The 18427-nt window shown below is 41.8% G+C and overlaps 1 long non-coding RNA gene across 1 annotated transcript; it reads right to left on the bottom strand.

Moving 5' to 3' along the window:
* Positions 1 to 1381: 1381 nt before the first annotated feature.
* On the bottom strand, positions 1382 to 17298 carry LOC116329857. Its single transcript, XR_004200203.2, has 4 exons — positions 16639 to 17298; positions 11900 to 11969; positions 2185 to 2299; positions 1382 to 2068 (listed from the first exon to the last, which is right to left on the bottom strand). It is a non-coding gene; the product is annotated as an uncharacterized LOC116329857 (long non-coding RNA).
* Between the last annotated feature and the right edge of the window lie 1129 nt (positions 17299 to 18427).

The raw sequence follows: 18427 nt of genomic DNA, 5'->3' as shown, positions 1-18427 counted from the left end.
TAGAAACGGCTTTATTTTGGAAAAAACTTTATTGAACAGGAAGTCCGCTCAGTCAAGCAAAGCAAGTGAGCAAGAAGAAGGGAAACATATCGGCACACAGTTTATGGTGTCCTGTTGGAAAAAATACTGTCCACATCTTCTGTTTATGGTTGTATCACCGGTATGTACTTAAAGTATAAATTGCAACTTTGTTTTTTTTACAATATGTTGCCAAACCAGTAACTTAAACTGTAAAGAAGAAAAACAAACACACACACTTTTGTATTTTATTGATTTATTGACAGCTGTCCAGTTGGTAGTGGTAAAGTTTGAAGCCTGGTTAAGCCAAGAGGAAATAACCAATTTATAAACGTCTTATTAGCTTTAATTTCACATTATAGGTTGTAGGATGAGGTGGTGATGGACTGACAGAGTTTTAAAAAAAAAACATTAGACACAGGAATGGAAAAGCCACAGCTCAGTCATAGTGAGAGGTAGCAGCGGCTCTGTGGTTAGACTTGGATGAAGGAGGAAGTCCCTCAGTATGCTAATAGAGATTGTCCTTACATGTACAGAGGGCATAAAAAAAAGAGCTCGCAGAAAAGAAAAAGCCAGCGGATCTGTGGCTGTGCTCAACTTAACGAAAGAGGAAGTCCCTCAGATTATCTTCCACGAGCCTCTGCACATGTGGAATCTGTTCTGAAACATTTAGACTTAATGAGAAAACATTTTAAAGAATCAAACATGGACAGGCACATGTGAAGTTTGCCATTTTCAGTATGTTTTCTTGGTAAGCTTGTCCTTGCTAAAGCTGTAAATCTCATTCATATATAAACAAAAATGCGCAGTAGAAGGAACGCATGACGGCAGGTGGGACTTATACTGTCGTCAATTTCCGAGGAAGTAGAGTTTGAGCCTCCTTGGCCAGTGATGTGTTGCTGTTAGACAGGGAGAGGTCCTCACTCAAGATACAAACAGGCAGTAATTTAACAGCTATTAATCAGGAGGAGAAACGATCTCAAACATGAGGTTACAGCCAGCATCTCTGATGGATGTAAGAGGTTTTATTTGCTGACAAACTGATTAAATTGTCTAAACTGTAGAAATTAGGCAACACACACAAGAATGATTCTTTTTCCCTTTGAATGTCAGTGTGGAGAGTTTCCCAGTGTAGCCCAGCAAAGACAAAGGTTATTGGAGGCAAACGGTTCAGGAAACACTGAAGCTGTTACACACTGGACCTGATCCAGGCTGTTCATGAATCAAAAGGAAATGAACAGACACGCTCGTTTTAATCCTCATTTCCTGAATATTCCTTCAGGAAAGACAAAATAATGCTCATGTTGTAAAATGACCAACACTTTCTTGACAGCGCAACCAAATGCAGGACACAGAGACAAAGTCAAATTAAAAGGCGAGACATTTATTGGCTTTAAATAAAAAAAAAAGGGTGAAAATCTACACGTTCACAAAACAGGGTGAATTCAATTAATCACCTGATAAGGATTTTCAGATACAGCTAAATAATACACCTACTTTATTTCCATAAAACCCTCCGTGTCATATTTTTAAAAGCATATTTTCTGTTTATTTAAAAAAAAAAAAGTTTTAAAGGCACTTTTCATTAAGAGGTCAGAAACTATTTTCAGTCAGCATTAAGGACCCCAACACTGATAACCACTTTACAGACTTTTTATTACCATGTAAATATAGATAAACTTGAGCTTTGTGATTCATTTCTGACACTGGAGCTTCTTCTGGCCATGACTGTAGAGAATATCAGGCTCTGGCTGTTCAGTCAGGTCCAATAGAGGATATGATCTTCACTGAACTTCCATTTGTAAGAGTAGCTCAGGATCAGCAGCTGTTCTGCTTTGCCTCAGTAAAGCTGTCACTCAAACTATCCAACCAATCAGGGTTTACATTATTACAACCACAGCAGCAGCAGCAGCAGGAGGTACAAATGACCTCTGAGTGGATACAAATTAAACCTGACATTAACATTTCCTCTAACACACTCACCTCTTCAACATCAAGTGACTGCAAAGTGGAAAAGGAGACCAGCTGCAGAGCAGAGCCACAGTGAACACTGGAAAAAAGAAAAAAGCCATTTTTATTTGTTTAATTTAATCACCATTCATTCATATTTACACAGGATTTTAGATGGGACATAATATGAGATAAACACTAACAGTGACGGCTGACCTCAGAAAGTCAGACGGGGGACTTTCAATAATCCAGCTGGTCGCCATGGTGACGAATTTATGGCCGCATAAGCCACAGAAGCACAAGGAGGAAGTCAGGCTTCAGAGAGAAACTCCTGCAACACACAAACAAACACGTGTGAATCTGAAGTGTTTGATGGAAAACTCAACTGAGGAACAACAATCAGGACCTGATGCTGTGAAACTACAAGAATGAAACATGTAAAAACAGATTTGGGAATGCAGGGGCAGCTCACACATCCTACAACCTCACCTGCAGTCAGCCTGGAACCCAGAGGCACACCACTGTGCCTGCCTCTCTCTTCACATGGCGCAGTTGCCTCCAGTGAGAATCCTGACACCCCTCCCCCACCCATCACTTTCACCGATGACCAGGTTCAGAGGCAAATGAGGAGACTCCACTCAGGCAAGTCTACTGGACCAGGCGGGGTGAGCCCCCGCGTCCTCAAGTCCTGTGTCCCCCCAGCTTTGTGGAGTTTTCCATAAACTGTTCATGCTGAGTCTGAGTCTGCAGAGTCCCAGTGCTGTGGAAGACATCATGCCTCGTCCCTGTACCAAAGACGCCACATCCCAGTGGCCCCCAGGCTTACAGGCCTGTGGCACTGACATCCCACATCATGAAGACCCTGGAAAGACTCATCCTGGAATAGCTCCAACCCATAGTCAGACCACATCAGGATCCCCTTCAATTTGCCAGCCATCCCTCGGAGGATGCCATCATCTACCTGCTCAATCGTGTCTACACCCATCTGGACCAGCCAGCGAACACTGTGAGGGTCATGTTTTTTGACTTTTCCAGTGCATTCAACACCATCAAGCCGACCCTCCTGGGTGATAAGTTAGAAGGTGGATGCTTCTCTGGTGTCCTGGATTTTTGATTAGCTGACAGGAAGACCACAATATGTGCATCCTTCACAGTGTGTGTCTGACAAGGTAAGCAGCAACACAGGGGCACCACAAGGGGCCGTCCTCTCCCCCTTCCTCTTCACCCTTCAGCCACTGCACAGAGTCCTGCCATCTTCAGAAGTTTTCTGATGACTCCGCGGTGGTTGGATGTATCAGCAGGGATGATGAGACAGAGTACCGGGCTGTGGTCGACTTCTTTGTCAGGTGGTGTGAGCAGAATCATCTGCAGCTCAACGTGGCAAAGACCAAGGAATTGATTGTGAACTTTAGGAAGACCAGGAAACACTTGACCCCTGTTTCAATCCAGGGGGTCAATGTGGACATTGTGGAGGACTATAAATACCTCGGAGTATGCACTGACAAACTGGACTGGTCTAAAAACACTACAGCACTTTACAGGATGGCCAGAGTCGTCTCTATGTTTTGAGGCAGCTGAGGTCCTTCAATATCTGTCGGACAATGCTCAGGATTTTCTATGAGTCTGTTGTGGCCAGTGCGATCCTCTATGCTGTTGCATGCTGGGGGAGTAGAGGGTTGCTGATGGACTCTCTTAAGGTGGTGTTGGAGAGGCGAATGTTGTCCAAGATAAAGACAATGTTGGATAACTCCTCCCACCCACTCCGTGACGTACTGGTCAGTCACAGGAACACGTTCAGTGAGTGACTGAGATTACCAAAAAGCACCACTGAACGACACAGGAAGTCATTCCTGTCTGTGGCCATTTCCCTGTACAACTCCTCCACCTAACACACTGTTTACTGCAAAAGCTACACCCTTTCTACACATGCTTTTCTTTCTTATTCAGATATTTATCAGTAAGTGACTTATATGTATGTCTATATAGTGCTATTTCTTACTTCTTGTATTGTCTGTTTTTGTTACTGTTTGTACTGGAGCACTGTAACCAACATATTTTCTCCAACAGCAGATCAGCACCGCTTTGATCTTAATGTGACCGAGTGAGTCATTTGTGAGCACAGCTGTTTAGTTATAGAGTGTGAAGAGAAGTCTTGTGTAACTCCTTGTTTCTTCATATTTTGCTTCAGAGCAGCCAGACTTTGTCATTTTCCAAGTGGTCTTGAGTGATATTAATCATTAAAAAACACACACACACACACACACACACACACACACACACACACACACACACACACACACACATGCATTTTGTACCAATAAGGTCACTCCCAAAGAACTATTAGTCAAAAGCTTCCCACTCCACACCACACTGGTTAACCAGCCAAGTGTCAGGCGTTTATAAAAAAAACAGGAAACAACAAAAAACCATAGGCTTCCCCAGACGTCAGTATTTTTTTAAAAGTGATGAAAGCATAGGCACCTTTTTTTTTTCTTTTAAACCTCTGGGAAGTCATCAGGAGTAGGGAAAAATGAAAAGTGAGGGAAAATATAATAAAAAATATAATAATAAAAAGAGGAAGGAAATCCTGTCTGAATGAGTGCAGCCAACATTCGTGTCATGTCAAAATATCTGTATTGCTGGAAAAACATTTATAAACTGATAAAACTAAGGGTGGATTGTTTTAGAAGATCCTCAACATGAAACCTCACACTTTATATACAGAACGAGAATCACAATTTGAGTGTTTTGCCTCTGTTCCTTCAACAATAGTTTTCTCTCTCTTGCTGAAACAAAGGAAACAAATGCATCCTGAAAAGATGTGCATAAATAAAAACTTTCCAGGAAAGCTCTCAGTCTGTGGCGTGTCCAGCGGGGTGGCCTGGGGGGGCACAGGCCACCCCCCCAACCAGACTGGTCACCCCAGGTGCCACCCCGAAGCTAAAACAATAAAATTCAATGAAATATCAAATGTACGATTATGTTTTCACAGTGAAGCTCAGATATCCGAGTGTAAGTGAATGCAGCATCGGCTTCTGCACTATGAGCATCATGTTAGCAAAGGTAGGAGAGCCAAGCACGAAAGACAGCACCACAGAAAACAGTTTTTCGGCGAAAGATTAACAGTTTAACATAGCTGGACTGGCCATCAGGCATACCGGGCATTTGCCCGGTGGGCTGATGACTTATTTATTTATTTTTTTTGTAATGGCATGAACAATGAGAGGTGGTGGATTGTTCAGATGCTGGCCGATGTGTAAAAATAACTCAGTTGTTTGGTGGTTGCTGTGGCGGAGCTTCCACAGAGGCCAGCAGGTGGATGAGGGAAGGGGAGGCAGGAGGAGGAGAGACTCAAGGCGGCCGCCAGTCCGAGTGTCAGGTGAACTGAACTTCAGGTAAGAAGTTATGACCTGCAGTCTATCTGGGTCAGATATAAACCAAGTTTAGGTGGAGTTTATTTTCGTTGTGCTGATTTTTTTTTTACTGTCAGTTACAATAACTCTACTGCATACTAGCTAGCATGACGGAGTTTCTATACAGCTGGGTGGGTGCTATGATGTTACTGATAGTGAACTTTATTCATAAGGTTAGTTAGTAGAGTTGCCAACGGCTCCTTATATAATGGAATGGTCCCTCATTCAGAGAAATTATTACGCGTTTCGTGTTGAGCTGAGAAGAGACGCAGTTTGTCCCGTACTTTAGCTCTAATGAAAAAAGACACAAAGCTGGAGTTATTCCGCGTCTTTATGCTGCACAGCTGCCTCTTCTCCTCTCATTCTCCCCCCTCCCTCTCCTGTTGCTACTTCAATCATGAAACTGATCAATGATCAGCTGATCGGCTTTTCTCTCGTGTTTGTTTATCGGCCACTTTGCGCCAGAAAGAGGAAACCGCCGGATGTCGCGCTAAACAACAGCAGCACCTTTAAGCTTGATCAGCTGTTGTTAGAATTTATTTAATATTAATTTCTAGTATCAGCTGATGTTTGCTGGAGCCACAGCTGTAAAAGCTGCTGGTCATGATATCGGTTTGGTTATCTGGTGAGAGGAAAACATGCAGATGAAACCAGGAGATGTCCTTACTGAATCATCAGAGCTGAACAGGTGATGGAGAAACAGGTTTACCTTTTAGGTGACATGAATGAGTTGAAGGGAAGTTATGAACTGTTTCTGAGAGACCAATAACACCAGGATCCTTTTCTACGTAGCTGACAGCTGGTAACTGTGCAGGGGCGGGTCTAGCAAAGCTTTGCCAGGGGGCCAGGTAGAGCATTAACAGGGAAAGGGGGGCACAAAGAAATACTTTTCTTTCTTATTCTCATTTAAAATATCTAGCTTTCAATAAATAATTATCTGAATCTTGCGAACAAAGTTTTTATCTGACGTAAAATGTATAGAAATCATACATAAACCAACAAGACAGTGTACATCACTGTCACAACAGCGTTTGTTTTCATTCAAAGGCTTTATGGCTTTAATACCTGGTGGGCTGATCTCTGGTCAAAATGCCCGATTTTTTGTCCCAGTCCAGCCCTGCAGGTTAATACTGGCAGTGTCACCATGCCAGCTGACTGTATTTCATCATCAGCCAGTGTTGTTCTTTATACATCAGTATTACCAAAGTTTACCATAAGGCAGCATAGAAAGTATTTACTTGCTTTCAGGTTTCATTCAAATGTTAGTCTTTTCATTTGTTTCCCCACTTTTTTCCTGTTTCAAAATCAAACACCAGTTTGTAAGAAGATTATCTTCTTTTTTTAATAGGCAGATAAAGTTTTGCATTGGCTAATTTGCCAATTGTATGTTAAAAATATTCGTATTTTAATATTCAAAAATGTTTTTGCCCAAAACATATGTGCACTATATGTCAGTAAAAATACTATGCAAATATTGCTGTCCTTCAATGCTGCGTAAACTCTGACAAAGCACTGATTGTATCTTTTGTACTTTATTAACGCAGTATCTAAAAACTTTGCACCGTAGTGGTTAAAACCTCATTCTAATAAGAGTCAAAAGCAAATTCAGTTACTAGGTTTACAGGGTTATTGAATGATGGTTAACGGTTGGTAGAATTTTTTTTTAACATTATCTGCCAATTACATCTGCCACCCTTCTCCAAATCTGTGCCCCTACCTGGCCCCCCCAACAAAAATTTTCTAGACACGCCACTGCTCTCAGTGAAAGCCAAACTGTAACACACAGAAACATGTTCATTAAATGTAAGGACCAATTTCTCCTTATACACCAACACTAACACACACTGTGAGTCCCTGAAGTTGAACAAATTAACATCTGCATCAATGTTACACTGCAATCTGAGCCACCAAGCAGCAGGAAAACTAAACAATGGTATACAGAGATGCAGAAATAAACGTGTAATATTATTGTTGCAAGACAAAAGGCATCAAGCTTCGTGAAAAATGTACCAAATTCCTTCATTTCTATGCAAACCTTGCTCTATCCTGTAACCTTGCTTTGCAGTCAGACTGTTTTCCCACATCATTTTTATCCTAAGTCAGATTTTACTGCATTATTCACAAAGAAACCCGACACAGCAACAGAGTTTCACTGTCAGCCTCAAAAACGTGACAAAGACACGGTGCACAGGTGCATCAACTGCACACAGTACTCCACTGGCGCTAACAGACTGTACAGAGAGCTAAGGATGGCCCGCCTACCTGCTGAGTGTCTGCTGTCAGACATCATAACAAAGTGAGGAGGAGTGATGTTTAGATTAGATGGGTGCGTGGCTCAAAGTGGAAACTGAAGCTGTATGCAGAGAAAGAGGGAGCTGAGGAGGAAAACGTGCCTTGTGTATCTGGTAGATCACAGCCACACACTCAGAAACTGCTCTCACTTTAAAACCCAAAGTTCAGCTTTTTAAAGTTCTTTTACCCACACTTGTGACCAAAACTAGTGCATATAATAATCAAAACTCTATTAACAATATGAAGTTTATACATTTATAATAACATAGTTCATTCTTGTTATTTCTGCTTGGGTGAAAAATCAGAAAGCAAAGTAGAAAACACTGCACTCAACCAAAGACTAACAACAACCTGTACTTATATCAACAGCGTTTTATTGCAAATGCTGATTTTTCTTCTTCACACAAACAACATGAACAAACAGACTTTCCCATTTCTCCTTCTTAACTTCTCTACCTGCAAACAGTAACATTAAAAATGGCCATGACAACACTGCAGTGAGTCACAGTGCAGGTAGATAAAAGATACAACACTGTGTCATTGTGGGTGGCTGTAGCTCAGGTGGCAGAGCAGGTCAGCCACTAATCAGAAGGTTGGTGGTACGATCCCAGGCTGTCTCCCGGCTGCATGCCAAATATCCTTGGGCAAGATACTAACCCCATGTTTGCCCACTGGTGGTGGTCAGAGGGCCCGGTGGCGCCAGTGTCCGGCAGCCTCGCCTCTGTCAGTGCGCCCCATGGCAGCTGTGGCTACAATGTAGCTTGCCATCACCAGTGTGTGAATGTGTGTGTGAATGGGTGGATGACTGGATGTAGTGTAAAGCGCTTTGGGGTCCTTAGGGACTGAGTAAAGCGCTATACAAATGCAGGCCATTTTACCATTCATTTGGTTTTGGTTTAGAAAAAAAAAAAAAAAAACGTGTAAGGGTAGTTCAGCCATGATGTAAAAACAGAAGTGTGAGTCAAACTTTCATTATTTGTCTTGGCAGTTTAAGACGTGTTGTTGTTTTTCATTTTTCAAAAAAATACACCACACAGAGCTCAAAGCAAGCTTAAGTAACAGTACGATAATCAATAAGTAAGTAATCAGCAACAGTAGTTACATTTATCCCTGTTTGTGTTGGTTTCCTGAGAGAAAATTGCTCCAGCCAGTAAAACCCTTGAAAAGAAGAAAAAAGTGGAGGTGACAATACTGAACTGATGAATCTGTTGCAATGGACGGGGGGAGGTAAGCACCAGCTGCATGGATGCAGAACGCGGACAGAAAGAACAGAAAAAAAACCCCACACGTTTCTCTCTTACAAAGACTCCACCAATGTCTACGTGACTGCAAAAAAGGCTCACACAAACCTAAAAGCAGGATATTGAGATAAAACCACAGACTGACAGGGCCAGAATATTCTGCGGAGCACAAAGAAGAGGAGGAGTTGTGAAAGTATCACAAATAATCTGGCTTTTCAATTTCTAAATGACTCAGTTCATGCAGATGTTCCCACTTTTTTCAGAGAGAGAGACGCACTGTGTATTCTCAGTTTTTTCCCTTTTGAATATTTATCATTGCTCATAAGACAAATGTTTTTCCTTTTCAACTACTCGATTAATGCTTGATGTGGTGTTTAAACATGTTTCATGTTGTAACTCCACAGTTTTTGGTTAAAAGTAAAACAAAGACCTCTGAAGATGTTTAGAAGTTGTATATTCGACATCCCCAAAGTAAAAAAATAAAAAACAGACAGAGGAAGAGCAAAACTTGTTAAAATGTTTCACTGTCTGAAGCTGTCCAGTTAAACTGAAGCTTCCTAAACTGTAAACAAGACCTAAGATGGTTTTTACAGTTTTCTAAGATCAAAGCTGAAAATTCAAGTGACTAAAGGGGTTTTTCTGATTAATGACTCCAGACAGACACACTGAAAAGATCCGGTCATGTGCACTGGCTCACACTCCCTGTCTTTGAGGCAGGCTGGAACCTTAAACTGGTTTACACTGTTTTGATTACAGGGATGTGGGTACATGGTGACAGAGCAACGTGAATGCTGTCACTGACTAATGATAACACTTCCTGCTTCACCCTTTTAAATGAACAGCACTCATCTCATCAGTGCCAGTGCTGCTTCTACTGCTGTATTTGTTATATAGCAGCAAAAGCAGCACAGTATTTGTTATATTCTTTATTGGTCACTGAAGTAGGAGTCAAAAGTAGACTGAAGTAGATGTGAAAGAAGTTCAAGTGAGAGTGCACAGAGCAAACAAACAAACAAACAAACAAACAAACAAAAAAACTGAATCAAAGATAAAAGTGGAAAAACACAATCAAGAGTTTGTTGAGGTTTCACGTTTTGTTGAGCATGTAATGCAAACAAGTGCTACACACTTGAGAAGTGAATCTCTATAGTTTCATTCCTCTTTGTTTGCACATTACACTGTTGTCCTGGATGACCTTACATGGTCGTATAAGCATGTTTTGCACTAGATGCAGGCAGCACCACTGTGGGGCTGCAGACTCTTTCAGATTCAGCTGAGTCAGATTTAACGCACTGAGAGATCAATGTGGGCTCCATCTACTTTCCTCCACATTTACATGAACATATTAAGCTTTTTGGTTTAACAGGAAAAAAAAATAAAAGTCCAGATTTCAGTCAAATAGAGTAAAACACACAATCACTGCCTTTACTGTGCACTAACCCATCGTATTTACATAATCATATCACAGTGAGTCATGTAATTTCTGTGGCACTGAACAGCTGATTAACATGAAGCTCCATCTAGATATGCACATGTATGCTTGTTTTGGCAACTTTTTTATTTTCGTTAAGTCACCAAATCATTCAGTCATTTTTGCAACAATAAAGTGCCACTAGCACCCCAAACTAAGCACACCAGCCAAGTGAATTACAAAAAAAGTCTCAGGTCTGAAAAAAAAGAAGAAGAAGGAGAAACAAATCCGGTACAGCGAGTGTCTTTTAGATTGTAGCCACTTCCTGTACAAGACGGTTTGCATTATAAATAGTGCATGTGTCTATTTGCAGAACTACACCATCTCTGAAGTGTTATATATGAGACTGTAAGAGAGAAATCAGGGGAAAACCAGGAGTTCACACTAACCCGTGTATCAACCCTGCATTTGTCACTCACTCACTGTGACTTATCAAACATCCCCTCTCGAGTACCCGTCCTTTATGATACTAAGAAGAGGATCATCCTCAGTTGATCCTCAGGATAAATAAAGTATTATCAATCAATCAGTCCTGAAGTTGATGTCAGGCTGCTGAGAAACCCTCATCAGTTCATGAGGCAGGCAGCATCAGATAAAAACTCAAATGGGGTTTTGTGTTTACTTGTACATGAATGAACTGATGCTCCTCAGCAGTTTATGCAAATAAAACCACATTTTAACTGTGTGTGGATGCACAGTATGTGCCAGCACACAACAAAGAGGTAATGCATGAACACACTGAACTCACTCAGCTGCACAGCACTTAGTAAATGTTCAAAATGTCACTAAATCTGACCAATTTTATGTTAATGTGATGTTCAAACAGTGAAGGATTCATATCCATCAATAGTGTGTCTATAGTATATGGAAATAACTTTCCCTTCAGTATTCACTACACTGCAATGATAGAATCAAGCCAATCAAACTGTGTTTCATGTTTCAACTGCATGTTTTGGTTAAAAGTGAAACAAAGAAAATTTGAAATAAGAAACAGAGAAATGAAGACGAAACTTCTTAAATGTTGCACTGTTTGAAATTCTGCAGTAAAATTGCAGCTTTCTAAGCCTAAGATGATGTTCTTAATCATCAGGCTGGAACCTGAAGCTTAGTTTAGACTCTAAACTATGTTAAGTCTAAACTTTAGACTGATAACACCCAGACTGTGACAGTGTGTGAGTAAAGAGAAACAAGCAGGCAGTGAATGTGAACCAAGCGTCAACAAATGAGCTCAAACAAAGAAGTGTGTTCTTAATTTTTTTGAATTAACGACACATTTTATTCAGTATTTTTTTCCTATATTGTTGTGAATAATATCACAAATTTGTTGATATATCCTGATAAAAATTTAAGGCTGTAACCCCCTAAATTTAAATCTCAGAGCAATCAATCAATAGGCAAAAAGATGTCGCCTGCTTTACAACCTTTATGATCAATGCTGGATTTTGTATTACACATTTCACTGACAGGAAGAAAAGCGCGGTTCATCAAAAGAGAGAAAGCACAAGATTTCTTACCAGATGTCGATCTTCAGCCTGCTGGACACCAGGGACACATTTAAGTGAGTATCAGAAGAATCCAGCGTACCTGCGTTAATAAACAAAGAGGTCAAATGTGAAAAGAAAAATACTGCAACTAAAGTCACAGGTCCAAAAACAGCAACTGCTGAGTAATCTCAGCATTGGGCATAATGAAAGTGTTACACATTCAAGTGAGTGAACAGAGATTCAAGCAAAAAGAAGAAGAAAAAAAGGGAAGATGTTACTGGTTAATTCAGTGATAATATGAGTGCTTGAATGTAACTGAAAGTGGAGCAAACTGAGGGCATCAGTCATCTGGAGTCCACTTTTTAAATTCAGGCCATGGGCATTTTGTTCTGACTGTCATAATAACATCAGTGATGGCCCAACAGTGAGGCCTGGTCTCTCCCACTCTCTACACTCACTAACACTGCATTCACAGCACAACTGTCAGACAACTGATCAGTACATCAGACGGGATAAATGTCAGGCTGTCTGTTTGTGAGCTGAAGCTCAATGGACTCATTCAGTGGCTCAATGACACTAAACTAACACTAATCTACTGTTGAATGACTGAACCACTCAAAGCTACTTCAGTTACATTGTGATTGTAATTTCCTGTTTAAACACCATCAATACTGATAAAAGACGACTCTCTCTCTCGCTCTCTCGCTCTCTCACACACACACACACACACACACACACACACACACACACACACACAGGACCATTAGACTGCTGTATACTGTAAGACATAGTTTGTGTTTAAAACATGACAGGAACACAAACAGAAAATTAACTAATGTGATCTTTTGTGCTCTCAGTCACTGTTGTGCTGTTTTAACTGATATTAATGGTGATCATCTATCAGTCGTTTAATAGTTTTTCAGTCTCTCTTTACATCTGGATGAAAGCCATATCAGCACATTTAAAACCATTTTTCCTTTGGACGTTTTACTCGATGGTGTCAGATTAAGTCTTCATTCAACCACACATCTAACCACAGTGACGCAGCATCAAATATTCCCCTTCACCTGTTACTCTTTGCTCGTACACATTTGTTCTCACACTTTGATCCTTAAGCACCATCTTGAACTTTACAAAAACAGCACTGTATTTGATGTTATCATAAAATTCTTGATACACACGTCAGTTATGAAAAGCAAAGTCATTGTCGTTCTGCAGCAGCCAGTTTGAACCAAGCTTTAGCTGTCAGACAGATGGCCTCACATTTGACTCTAGAATAGAGGGGGGGAAACACGGCTCAGCAAATTCACCTCAATCCACCACATTTCCCCAAACTGAGAGGGAGTCCTCTGGAGTCATTGGCAGCGACATGTGCAGCAAAATCTGAGAATTTATGCTTGGGCAAGAAATCTTCATTGTACCTAACATCCTAACTGTTATGGTCCTGGGTCGCTGACCCAGCGTTTTGAGTTTATTATTGTTATATTCTAGTTTCTTCTGATTTTGTATCAGTCCTTAGGGTTTTTTGGTTCTTGTGTCTTGTTATACCTGCCCGCGCGCTCTCCCGGTGTTTTGTTCATGTCCTTGAGTGAGTGATTGTAAAAACTGTGTACTTCCTGTTTTACTTTGATGGAATTAGGGTCAGCTGTGCTTCATTGCCTGATTACCTTGTGTGTGTATTTATAGTGGGTGTCGGTCGGTGCTCTTTGTTGGTTCGTCTGCGTTTGATGGTGTTTTGTTCATCGTTCTGCGTCTCGTGTCATGTTTTCAGGTTTGTCTTTAGTTCTCCCAGTAAAGGTTTTGGTAGCTTTTCATTCCTCGTTCCCAGTTTCTGCCACTTTGGTCACTTGTAAATAAACGCTCACTCACATCACAGCCTTTGCCTGCATTTTGGGTCCTTTTCTCCACAAACACCACAGGGCTTGCCTCGACAGCTGTGACACTAACAACAGAGGGTTTCCATTATCCCCCAAAAACTGTTTGACTAACTCAGCAAGTTGGGACTGAGCACCTCTCTCTGCAGATACTAGATTTCCTGTCAGAGGCCTCAGTCCGTCCGAATCGACAACCTCTCCAGCACCATCAGGCTGAGCACAGGAGCTCCTCAGGGCTGTGTTCTCAGCCCACTGTTGGTCACTCTCCTGACACACGACTGCACCGCTCCACACCTGCACCTGACTGCTGAGAGTAATTCATGCAGAGGTGTGTGTTCACCCACTGCAGACGTGCTCCAGTGCAGTCCTGCAAAATCACCACTGCATACCACTGGACACAGAAGACTGTTGAATGCTGATTGGTTGGGAGTTCATGCAGAGTTCACCAGGAACAGAACTACAAACTGCATATGTGACCCACAGCTGTGATATGAGTGTTAAGATACCTGCTGCATCCTGATCCACAGCAAATGTAACATGAACTACTTTCCACAACACAACCCACCACAAGCCACACTTTATTATAAACCTCCCTGAACAACAGACAGCACTTCTTTACACAGTGTTGCCTTCATAGTTGAGTGAAGCCAACGCTGTGGACTCGTAGAGCCACTCATCTACAGCAGCGGTCCCCAACCCCCGGGCCTCGGACCGGTACCGGTCCGTGAGTTGTTTGGTACCGGGCCGCGAGAGTTGAGGCTCAGGTGTGAAATGTGTGTTTTTCAGGGTTTTTATCAGTTTTCAGCGTTGTTTTGCTATCGTTTTTATCGTTAACTCGGTTTTCCTGGGTCTATTCACGTGTGTTATGAATAAATCTTCTTTTTTTCGGTACCGGTACTAGTTTTATTTTGTTGTATTCATCCGCGACACCTTAAAGGCCGGTCCGTGAAAATATTGTCGGGCATAAACCGGTCCGTGAGGCAAAAAAGGTTGGGGACCGCTGATCTACAGCATGAGTCAGAACACCAGCTCTCCCTCTCTAGCTAGATCACTGAAGAAACAAATGTAATCTGAAAAAATATGTACTTCCATAAAAAAGCTTTAAATGAACGCCTCATGCTGCTGAGCTGTGTTTCACAAAAAACTGAAATTAAAAGTTAGTGGGACTATTTCACCTCATACACCAACACTAACGGGCACTTTGAGCGCTCAGTCACTCCATCATTGTTTCTCTTCAATATAAACAATGGAAACGCCGGAAAGATAAATGATGGCAGATATCAAAACATAAATTAAACTGAGGATTAATGTATTAATGTATGCTAATGCTACTTGTGGGGATAGGTTAATTGGATAATCTAAATTGCCACTAGATGTGAATGTGCGAGTGAATGTGAGTGCAAATGGTTGTCTGTCCCTGTGTGTTGGCCCTGCGACAGACTGGCGACCTGTCCAGGGTGTACCCCGCCTCTCACCCTATGACAGCTGGGATAGGCTCCAGCGCCCCCCGCGACCCTGAAAAAGGATAAGCGGAAGCGAATGGATGGATGGATGGATGCTAACGTGCAAAGTCACTTGCAATCAGGCTGTTTTCCAACATTATTTTAATCCAGTGTCAGATTTGACTGCAAGATTCTGCATTTGTCATAAAGAAACTTGACATGCTGACAGAGTTCTACCACAGGTTTCATGACAGCATGTGTGACTCAGCACAGGAAAAGACGGCTAAAAATCCTGTTCAGTAATGACAATCCTTCCTGTGCATTTCTGGCCACTTTTTCCACCACAGCTTTTGATCTTTTTGTGAATAAATAACAATGATAACATCATTATAATTAAAAATAATCACCACTTCAATATATCACCAGTGAAATATCTGGAGAGAGATTGCTGAAATTCAAATAAAGAAAACTACATGACTCAACTATGTGCTGCATCACATAGTTGAGTCATGTAGACACAAAGAAAGCCTCCAGCAATTCTTGATAATTGCATATTGTCACAGTTGAGCAGACAGAAAGGTAGCAGAAGCCTGACCCTGACCTCCAGCATGCCCCGGGTACTCGCATCGTAACCTGGTCCACTCCCTCAGTAGCTTGTCCTGGCACACACATTCGCCCTCCACCATCTTGACCTCCAGCAGGCCCCTGGGACCAGCACCCTACCCTGTCAAGTCCCCCGGTAGCTTGCTATTTTACAACCACATTCCACCACCTACCCACCATAGACCTTGGCCTCCAGCAGGACCCAGGTACCCACACTTAATCCCCATCCTACTGACACCCCCCACTTCAGGTCCTTGGTATTCAAGAGAACAGGAGTGGCCTGGGTGGGTAAATCGTAGGAAATGTCACAGTGGCTGCAGGGTTTGGTTTGTGGGTCAGCTGCAGGGGAGGGGTGGTCCAGTGGGTTAAGGGGCAGTGCTACGGGGAGACACTGGTTAACCCAGCTGTGGCCAGTTGGTTAATCGAGTCTCTCTGGTCTTTAAAAACAGTAGTTTTCAGAGACCAGGATGGCGACAGTGGAGAACTGAAAGTGACGGCTTGCGCAGGCAGTTGAATAATAAAAACGCTTTAAATTTATGTTGCACTAACTTCTTTCTTATTCTGGGGTCAGAAAAATTAAGACTAGTTTCAATAAAACCATAAGGTAGACTAAAAGTGGAAAATAAACAGACTTTTGTTGTCGATGTCGTCGTGCTTATTAGCCGTGCTAAGCTAAACATTGTTCTAGTCCTTCCTCTGGTTCAGTTGAAACAGTTAACTAGTGTCTCATTAGCTGGGATGTATTTGAGCGGCATCAATAATCATGGGGACGCCTGAACACCTCCACATTTTCTGGATATTTCCCAAAGGTTTAAGCTAGTTAGCTCAAGCACAGCTAGTAAGATGTTACCTGAAGTGCAGATGTTGTTTCCAAACTGCGGCGTGTACATATGCCTGGGTATCAACTCTCTAAGGTCGCTATCTCCCTGACCGCACAGACTGTGGGGACGGATGTCGTTTTCTGCTGTTTCTGGCTCATTTTTCTTTCCCCGTCAAATGAACCTGGTAGCTAACGAGAGCAGTGCCTGCTGAGCGGATCACTTCCTGCTGGAGGCGACGTGCCAAGATTAGTGTTTTATTCCTTTTATTACGCATAAAAACAGCATAAATACATGTATCTGAAGTACACGGAGACTAGAGGGTAACAAAGCCGGTGTTGTGCCAAAGTAGTTACCCCCGTCAAAAATTGTTTCCCCATCCACGAGAGCGCGCAAAGTAGGAGGAGCCACTTGCCCAGCTCCGTTCTGTACGCTACTTGTCACTGATCTGCAGTCGACGCAATAAAGAGTAAAAGCTGGAAAACGGCAGGCTCGATTAATTTAATATTAGTTTCGTGACATTGTAATGTGCCGTGTGGAAGACAATTTACATTAAACTGTACACTGAAATAACCTGCTGGGAATACTTTGTCTAGAAAAATACTTTGATACTATAATACTGTAAAACCAGACGCGATCATGGAAACACGTCGCTCTCCGGTGAATTTACACTCGGTTTACATTTTGTAGCGAAGCTATCACAAAGGGTATATTTGCAAAATAAGTCACAGTATAACCAATAAGTACAGTAACTTTGGAGAGGATTTCTTCTTCACAGCAAAAGTTATGGAGGGGTACAAAATTTATCAGGCTGTGTGGCCTCGGCTGCCAAAATGTGTGCCCCCTATCTTTAATCCATATTGGCTTTGCTATCACAAAGGGTATATTTGCAAAATAAGTCACAGTATAACCAATAAGTACAGTAACTTTGGAGAGGATTTCTCCTTCACAGCAAAAGTTATGGAGGGATACAAAATTTATCAGGCTGTGTGGCCTCGGCTGCCAAAATGTGTGCCCCCCCTATCTTTAATCCATATTGGCTTTGCTATCACAAAGGGTATATTTGCAAAATAAGTCACAGTATAACCAATAAGTACAGTAACTTTGGAGAGGATTTCTTCTTCACAGCAAAAGTTATGGAGGGGTACAAAATTTATCAGGCTGTGTGGCCTCGGCTGCCAAAATGTGTGCCCCCTATCTTTAATCCATATTGGCTTTGCTATCACAAAGGGTATATTTGCAAAATAAGTCACAGTATAACCAATAAGTACAGTAACTTTGGAGACGATTTCTCCTTCACAGCAAAAGTTATGGAGGGTACAAAATTTATCAGGCTGTGTGGCCTCGGCTGCCAAAATGTGTGCCCCCCTATCTTTAATCCATATTGGCTTTGCTATCACAAAGGGTATATTTGCAAAATAAGTCACAGTATAACCAATAAGTACAGTAACTTTGGAGAGGATTTCTCCTTCACAGCAAAAGTTATGGAGGGATACAAAATTTATCAGGCTGTGTGGCCTCGGCTGCCAAAATGTGTGCCCCATCAATAATGCACATTGGCAGAGTTTTTCTTTGTAAATAAATAAAATTTAAAACAACATTTAAATATATATATATCGTCTTTGTAAGTCACAGGGCTTTTCAAAATTTTGCAAGTTAGTTTTGGCCAACCTTTCGTGAGCCTACTTGACTCCGACATTGTCAAATTTTTCCAAAATCTCTGGTCACGTGGGTTTTCCTCATCAATTATGCAAATTAGCTCACGTTGTGCGCACGAACCGAAAAACAGAGTGGCTCTGAACTAACTAGAAGATTACTTTA

Source organism: Oreochromis aureus, linkage group 3 (assembly GCF_013358895.1).
Source record: "Oreochromis aureus strain Israel breed Guangdong linkage group 3, ZZ_aureus, whole genome shotgun sequence".
NCBI classification, from domain to species: Eukaryota; Metazoa; Chordata; class Actinopteri; order Cichliformes; family Cichlidae; genus Oreochromis; species Oreochromis aureus.
Note: the sequence above shows the minus strand (reverse complement) of the source record. Positions and strands in the feature narration are given on the sequence as shown.